At 39.2% G+C, this 8,132-nt stretch overlaps 1 long non-coding RNA gene across 1 annotated transcript in view; it reads left to right on the top strand.

Moving 5' to 3' along the window:
- Window positions 1–5,845: 5,845 nt before the first annotated feature.
- Window positions 5,846–8,132, top strand: part of LOC114051278 — a 10,096-nt gene continuing 7,809 nt past the window's right edge. Inside the window, exon 1 of the long non-coding RNA XR_003570135.1 lies at window positions 5,846–6,408. This is a non-coding gene — a long non-coding RNA (uncharacterized LOC114051278). The remainder of the gene's footprint in view (window positions 6,409–8,132) is intronic.

Below are 8,132 nucleotides of genomic sequence, written 5' to 3'. Positions count from 1 at the left end.
ACTGTGGTCACTGGGTCCTCATTTTTTTTTTATTACAGCCACCATCTGTGCCTCTTCCTCTTTGGTTATATCTACATTATGACAAATATCTAATGAAAAAAATGAAGAATGAAGTTAAATGTCAGTTCTCCAATGCCTCTAGGATCAAATGCAATGTATATGTTATATAAAACCCTTCATAATCTGATTCCAGCCTATCTTTCTAGGCTAATTATGCATTATTCCCACTCCACTTTAGCCTGACCAGTCTGCTTGCTCCTCACAGCTTAGGCTTAGCCGTTCCATAAGCCATCTTCCGAGCCTGCAATGCTCTCATCACTTTTGCCTCTTGGAACCTCTTGGTCCCTTCAGGACTGAACTGAAGGTCAGCCTCCTTCAAGAGGCTTTTCCTGATTCTCCCAGTTTTTAGTGGCCCTCCCTTCATTCCTTTGTATTTATTTTGTACATTCCAAACCTTTACTTATCTGTGAATAGTATTGCCTCCCCTCCACCCTTACTTCAGAAAAATGTCAACTGTCTAAAGGGAAGGACTATCTCATTTTTGTGTTTGTCTCTACCACTGAGCATGGTTCCTGGCACAAGGTGCTTAATGTGTGCTTGTTGATCTAGGATACGCTGGTTGACTTCACCCGGGAAAACCCACCTTGTTGTGACTACCGTATACAAGTTAATCTGTCAGTTGTCCTTGCTCTCTATCCATTAGTTTATATCTGTGCCTCATTGTGACAGTGGGTCATAGGAAGTCTCTGAAGATTTCTTCAAACAACTTTTACTTAACAGGAATAACAAGTGCTGAACTTTGAAGTTCTAAAGTGGGCATAAATCTAGAGTAGGAGACAGAAAGAAATATTAATATTTCAAGAACCAGTGGTATATTTTGTAGGAAAGAATCACAGAAATTTTAGAATTTGGAGGCATTTTAGGGTTTATTTTGTACAACCCTCCATGTTAAAGAAGAGGAAGCCCAGGTCCAATCAATTAATCAATCAAAAAATATTGATTAAATACAAGCTATGTGCCAGGCACTGTGCTAAGCCACAGGATAAAAAAAAAAGCAAAACACAATCTCTGCTGTCAAGAGGCTTATAATCAATTAGGTGATTTATCCAGGTAGTGTTAAACCTAGGTCTAGAATTAGGTATCCCACTTTCATGTCTTTATTAAGTGTATGTGTGTATACACATGCACACATATATACACACATATATGTATGCAAATATACACATTTAAAAAAGGTTCACTAGATGTCCTCTAATATACTTTTCATGTCTAAAGTTCATTAATCCTATGATTCCATTTGACCTACAGGCCAAAGATTGAGTTACCTTAAATATTGCTGGACAATTCTATTATTAGAAACATCTTCCTTATATTGTGCCTAAATCTACCTCTCTATAATTTCCGTTTAGGGAACTTTGTTGTTCTTTTTGCAGCTATGTAGAATCAGCTTAATTTCTCTTCCAGATTACTCAATCAATCAACAATGCAGGCACTGTGCTAAGACTTGGCCATACAAAGAAAATGGAACAAAAAACAATTCCTACCCTCAGGGAGCTTACATTCCAATGGAGGATACAACATACATTAAATCAGAACATACAAGACAAATATAGAGTAAATAGAAGGTAAATTAAGAAATGATACAACTAGCAACTACAGGGTGCCAGGAGGTCTTCCTTGAAGTTAATTGTGTCTTTAAAGTAGTCAGGAACCTCCAGAGTCAAAATTTGAAGGGAGAACATTCCAGGCATCAGAAACAGCCAGTGCAAACACCCTGAAATGGGGGCTGGAGGGTTGTGGACAAGGGATCAGCCAGGAGGCCAGTGTGGTTGGATTGTAGAATGTTTGGAGAGGAGAAGAATAGGAGATTGGAAAGGTGGGAGGGGAATAGGTTGAGGAGAGTTTTAATGAGAAGCAGGACTTCACATTTGACCTTGGAAGTATCAGATGTTGCCAATGGAGTTTATTGAATTGGGAAGGGCTGATTTGGTCAGGGCTACACTTAAGGAAAAATCACTTTGGCAACTAAGTGAAGAATGGGTTGGAGTAGGGAGAACAAATGGGAAGCTAGTACAATAATCCAAGGGCAGATGATGAATGCCTGAACTAAAATGGTGGCTCTGTGAGTGACAAGAAGAGGACATATGTAAGAAATGTTGTAGAGAAAGAAATGATAAGTGACTAGTTGGATGCATAGGGTGAGAGAAAGTGGTTGAGGATGACACCAAGATTATAAACCTGGGGCATTAGAATAATGTTGGTCCCCTTGACAGTAATAGGGAGTTTGGAAGAAGGGAGAATTTGAAGGGAAAGACAAATGAGTTCTGTTTTGGATATGATAAGTTGGAGGTGCCAGTGGGACATCAAGTGTGAAATGTCCAACAGGCAGCTAGTGGTGTGGGACTGGTGCTCAGGAGGGAGACAAGGCTTGGATAAGTACACCCAGTAGTTATCTGCATAGAGACAATAATTGAACCCATGAGAGCTGAGGAGATCACCATGTTAAAAACAATATAGAGAGAAAAGAGTAAAGGGGCCAGGACAGATTATGATAACCTTTTACTTATTTGAAGATAGCTGCCATATATTAGGGGCAGGTAGGTGGTGCAGTGGGTAGAGTGCTGGTCCTGGAATCAGGAAGACTCTTCAAAACTGGCCTCAGACGCTTATTAGCTTTTGTGTGACCCTGGGCAAGTTGCTTAACTCTGTTTGCCTCAGTTTCCTCATTTGTAAAACAAACTGGAGAAAGAAATGACAAACCACTCCAGTATCTTTGCCAAGAAAACCCCAAATGAGGTCATGAAAGGTTGGAAATGACTGAAACAATTGAATAGCAACAGCACAAAATCATATCTTATTTTGTCCAGGTTAATCAGCAGAACTCTCTATACTATTCTTTGCCATGACATGGTTTTGAGACCCTTGACATTCTAGTTGTCCTGGACATACTCTAGTTTGTCAATATCCTTAAAACGTGGTATAACTGACCACAACTCTCCAGATGTGTCTCGGCCAGTACAGAGAATAATCGCTACAGAGTTGATTCTAGATACTGTATTTCTACTAGTTTAGTCTACGATTACAACTTTTTTTTTTTGGCAGTCATGCCACACTGTTGACTCAATATTAAGTTTGTGATCAGCAAAATTCTGAATACTTTTTACACGTGAACTGTTGTTAAGCTATACCTCTCCTATATTGTACTCATACTATTAATTCTTTTGAATTCAAATGTATGAAGGACTTGCCCTTATCCCTACTGAATTTCATTTTGTTAGTTTTAATGAATTGTTCCAACCCATTGAGACATTTTGAAATCTGGTTTTAGTCATTCAATACTTGCCACCAATTCCACACCCACTAAACCTCCAGCTGTATGTTCTCAGCAAATTTATGAGCATGTCTTATATATCTTTGTCACGAGACAAATGTTAAATGGGACAGGGTTACGGAAAGAGCCTCAGAACATATCACTGGAAGCCTTCTTCAGATCGGTATCATTCTAGTAACCAACACTCTTTGGATACAGTTATTTAGCCATGAATACATATTAATATCCAGGCCACATTGCTCAATCTTGCTCAAAAAGATCTCATGAGAGGATTTTTTGAATTTCTTGTTGAAATCCACATAATTGGGGCTTAAACTCTCCCTGATTTATCAGTCTAGTAGCCCTGTTTTTTTTTTTAAAGAAAGAAATCAAGTTGGTACGATTCAAGTTGTTTTTAATGAACCCAGGAAAGCACCATGTGATTGCTATATTCCGCATTAAGTGTTAACCACCTGTTTAATACTTTTTCTTGTGATTTTGCCAGGAGTTTAATTACGATTAGACTCATTAGCTCATATTTTCTAGAATCTCTCTTTTCCTATTTTTGCTTTTAGTCAATGGTAAAATATTTTGGATAATTATTATTTCTCCTAAGGAGTTCACTCCTGTATGATTTATGAGAAACCTTTTAGACTCTTCAAATGTCTAAGTTTATGTATATGATATACATATACACATATGGTACGTTGGAGAGAGCACTGACTCTGGAGCTAGGGTGCCTGAGTTCAAATCCTCCTCTTTTGCCATCTGTTTGATTTTGGTCAAGTCACTTAACCTCCCTTGGCCTCAGTTTTCTTAATAAAATTGGGGGAATGAACTAGATGGCTTCTGAGTCCTCCTCAGTAAACATACCCACGCCCACACAAAGACATAACACAGAAAAACAGGAATTTATCATGTACCAATGATGTGTAAGACATTGTTCTACATAGAGTTTTTAGCCTTTATTATGTGTCATGGAACCCTTGGCCAATCTGTTGAATCCTATGGGTCCCTTCTTAGAATAATGATTTAAAATGGATACCATAAAATGCATAGAATTTTTAAAGGAAACCAATCATATTCAAATGCAATTATTAAAAAGAAAGAAAGAAAGAAAAAGAAATGAAGAAAGAAAGAAAGAAGGAAGAAAGGAAAGAAAGAAAGAAAAAAGTTCAAGGATCTCAGGTTAACCCTCCTCCCCCCTTTTCTGGTTCTTCATATACAAAGACAAAATAGAAAGTGGTCCTTGCCTCAAGAAGCTTTATATTCTAAAGGTGAGATGCTACAGATGGACAGATAAGTCCAGTGCACAATCAATTGGGGAAAAGAAAGAGCCAGCCCATCATCATGAGGGGATCAGAAATTATCCCACTCCCCCCAAAAATAAAAAAAAATAAATTCCCTTTGCAGATGGCCCATTAACTGGTTTCTCAGGGAGGTAAGGGAGGAAGGAGTCTGATACAGATATGGGGAACAGCCTGTGTAGATGCAGGAGGTAGAATATCAAGTTAAGGGAACCCCAAGTAGACCAGGTTAGCTAGAACATTTAGTTTATGAAGGAAAAAAATATGAATTAGACTGGAAATAGTAGACTGGAGTCAGATCGCCAAGGGCTTTTAAATGCTACTCTAAGGAATTTGTATTTCATGGGAATAATTTCTGTCTCAGTGTTGCTTTGATGGTGTGCACAGTTTTTAGACTCTGGGAATCCTAGATGATGAAAAACTTTCACGGGGACTGAAGGAGATGAGCCAGGAGGTATGATCCAGGCTCAAATTATGCTATCCCCTAACCCAGAGATGTTGGAGAACATTTGAAAGGTATTCAAATATCTGCTGCAGAGGAAGGACAAATACAATGTTTCACCCAGATGTTACTGGAACTTTGACACATTAGGGGAACTTAGACCTTCAGTGATTCACCTTTTTCATATGTTGTGGGTTCATTTATTTAATTGAGTTCTAACTAAACATATAAGGACACCTGCTTGTTTGATGCTTTCCTCCTCCCTCTGCTTGGATTGTGCTTTGTTTATGCGTGGTTAGTTGCTAATATTTATTTTTTCCAGATGTCTGTTTATGTTGCGTGTGTGCGCGTGCACACATACATACACACACACACACACACACATTTTGATTGCATTTATACAATATGACTGAAATACCTCTAGCCACATCGTATCTTCTGAAGCTAAAAACACACCTTGCCCTTTCCTGAAAACACCTGGGAGGAACTGCTGTATTTCTCCAAAACTGACAGTGATTCTTTTCTGCCTTGAACATGAGTTTTCTAGCTGTCTGAGATGGCCCAATAGATAGAGCCCTGGGCCTGAATTCAAGAAGATCTGAGTTCAAATCCAGCCTCAGATGTTTCCTAGTTGAGTGGCCCAGTTGTCTGCCTCGGTTTCCTCAACTGTAAAATGGGTCTAGTCATAACACTTTCCTCCCAGGGTTGTTGTGAGGATCGAAGGAGATCATAATTGTAAAGCGCTTTAGGACAATACCTGGCACATAGTAGGCATTTATTAAATGTTTGTTTCCCTCCTTTTCTTCAGGGTTTTTGGAGATGGTGACAACAACAATATCAATTCTTCAGCATCAGTTATAGAAATGTGGATTGCTCCTGTTCGCATCGTCACTGTCAAAAACACTGAAGAAAAGGAAAGTGTTTTTCTCCCCTATAACGGCTGAGAAGGAGGCCCTCGGGACACAGGATCTTGATTAAATAGTCTAGCCCTGAATGACCTGTCGAAGAACTTTAGGACGGGCTGCAGAAACAAAGACTCTCCCTGTTCGAAGTGACCTCAGCAGCCATTTCATCTAACCCCTACATGGAACAGAATTCCCACCACCACGTACCCAGCCAGTGGTCATCCAGATGTTACTTAGAAGTCTCCGGTGAGGGACAATTGATCACTACTTTCCAAGACAGGACAGTCTGCTCTTAAGGTCAAATTATGAGGAATTTTATCCTTCCTCAAAGCCCTAACTTTCCTCTCTCCATCTTCTCCTCACTTGTTCCAAGTCCTGCCCTCTCAGACAAAATACAAGAACTCTTATCCCTATGTCACATGCCAGATGTTAAAATACTTAAAGGTACGTACCATGTCCTCCCATCTCTCCCTTTTCTTCCTGGAGGTGCAGGTGGATACTTAGACTATTGGACTGGGAATCAGGAAGACAGGTTTGAATCCTGCTTCAGACACTGCAGACAAGCTGGGCAAGTACTTATCCTTCTTAGCCTATTTCTTTATCTGTAAAATAAAGGTAACAATAATGACACTTATCTCAGAGAGTTATTCAGAGGATCATGTGATATAACCCATGTAAAGCTTTCTACAAACCTCAAAGTGCAATATAAATGTTATTATTTATGACAACAGCAATAATTTTCTTCTATAGGCTCAATACACCCAGTTTGTTCAACTGATCCTCACACGACATAATTTTGAGGTCATTAACCATTCTATTTAACTTCCTTTGGTTTCTTCCCAGGATTTCAATGTTCTTCTAAAATGTGCCACCTCAAACTGAGCTCAATATTTAGTTGTGTTATGACAAGGACAGAATAGAGTGGCACCCTCATCTCCCTAATCTTGAACGCTATTTTTCTCCTAATGATCTCTAAGACTGAATTAGCTTTTTGCTGGCCATATTCCTCTGTTGTTTCCTATTAAGCTTGTCACCCACCAAAACCCCAAGAATCCCTATATGAAATATGAATATATAACCCCCATCTTGTATTTGTGAAATTGTGTTTTGGAACGCTGGTGGCAGACTTTAGGTTATTGCTATTTAATCATATTAGATTTGGCTCAATGTTTTAGGTCTGGTCTCACATGCCAAGATTTTGTTGGATCCTAATTGTGCCATCCATATCTTAACTATCTATCTCTCCCAGTTTTTAATTAGCAAATTTGATAAGCACAACATTCTATGTCTTTAATCATCAATAAGAAAAAAAAATCAGACGCTACAGGACCTAGCACAGACTCCTTACTTCCCAGTTGGACATTGCTACCATAAGTAACCACCCTTCAAGTCAAGGTAGTTTCAGCAAATGTGTCAGATTATAAACCCCTTGAAGTCAGGGATTGTGCCTTATCTTTCTGTTCCCCAGATTCAAATGCATTACACCACAGGTGATATGTGCTTATTCAATATTTATTGAGTGGGTGAGTGAGTGAGTGAATGAATGTTAGTCCTGGATTATGGAGGAGCTGTCTTGTCTGGGCTTTATGAAAATAGTGTTGATGCCTTCAATGTTGTTTAAACACAGTGAGAGTATGCTCACTACATGTGATCAGGTAATTTTGAACATTTTGAAGTTTAAGAAAGGGGATGTGACCTTAATAACAATAATACCTTACATTTTATAGCACTTCACAGTAACAAGGTAATTTCCATCCATTGTCTCATTGCTTCTCAAAATAACTGTGGAGTTGAGAATGACAGTACTATAATTAACATTTTAGAGTGGAGGAACCTGAGGATTAGAGAAGATTAGGAATCTGCACCCCAATCATAGCTCATGAGTGGAAAGGCCAAGACTCAAACCTGGTTCTTTTTCCTTCCTTCCTCCCTCCTTCCTTTCCTTCCTTCCTTCCTCCCTTCCTTCCTCCCTCTCTCTCTCCCTCCCTCTCTTTTTCTTTCTCTCCCTTTCTTTCTTTCAGTTTCTTCCTTCCTTCCTTCCTTCCTTTCTTCCTTCCTTCCTTCCTTTCTTCCTTCCTTCCTTCCTTCCTTCCTTCCTTCCTTCCTTCCTTCCTTCCTTCCTTCCTTCCTTCCTTCCTTCCTTCCTTCCTTCCTTCCTTCCTTCCTTC

The sequence above is a fragment of the Vombatus ursinus genome, unplaced genomic scaffold, assembly GCF_900497805.2.
Source record: "Vombatus ursinus unplaced genomic scaffold, bare-nosed wombat genome assembly UNPS02014802.1, whole genome shotgun sequence".
In the NCBI taxonomy this organism is placed as follows: domain Eukaryota; kingdom Metazoa; phylum Chordata; class Mammalia; order Diprotodontia; family Vombatidae; genus Vombatus; species Vombatus ursinus.
The sequence above is the reverse complement of the archived record's forward strand: the minus strand, read 5'-3'. Positions and strand labels throughout refer to the sequence as shown.